This window comes from Morone saxatilis, unplaced genomic scaffold (genome assembly GCF_004916995.1).
Source record: "Morone saxatilis isolate NCDOM2014 unplaced genomic scaffold, NCSU_SB_2.0 Contig3, whole genome shotgun sequence".
NCBI classification, from domain to species: Eukaryota; Metazoa; Chordata; class Actinopteri; family Moronidae; genus Morone; species Morone saxatilis.
The window spans coordinates 23710985-23711191 of NW_023339873.1; the positions used below are offsets into that span (position 1 = coordinate 23710985).

General features: G+C 42.0%; 1 protein-coding gene across 2 annotated transcripts in view; it reads left to right on the plus strand.

Annotated features, from left to right (window-relative positions):
• Positions 1-207, plus strand: part of jkamp (jnk1/mapk8 associated membrane protein) — a 5744-nt gene that overhangs the window by 1331 nt on the left and 4206 nt on the right. The gene's annotated exons all lie outside the window — the stretch shown is intronic.

Genomic DNA, 207 nt, shown 5'->3' on the forward strand with positions numbered 1-207 from the left:
ACACACACACACTCTGTCTCTCTGGGTAATTGAAAACCCAGTCATTATCACAAAATGAGCCTCAACTGGGTGAAACAAGACCCCAGTGTAAATGTGTCACGTGATATCGGATTTCGGTATTGTCCGTCTTTATCATGTTAGAGTATTTCATAAAGCAAGATAACCAGTTAGGCCAGTAAACATCACAGCACAGTCATTCAAACCCCC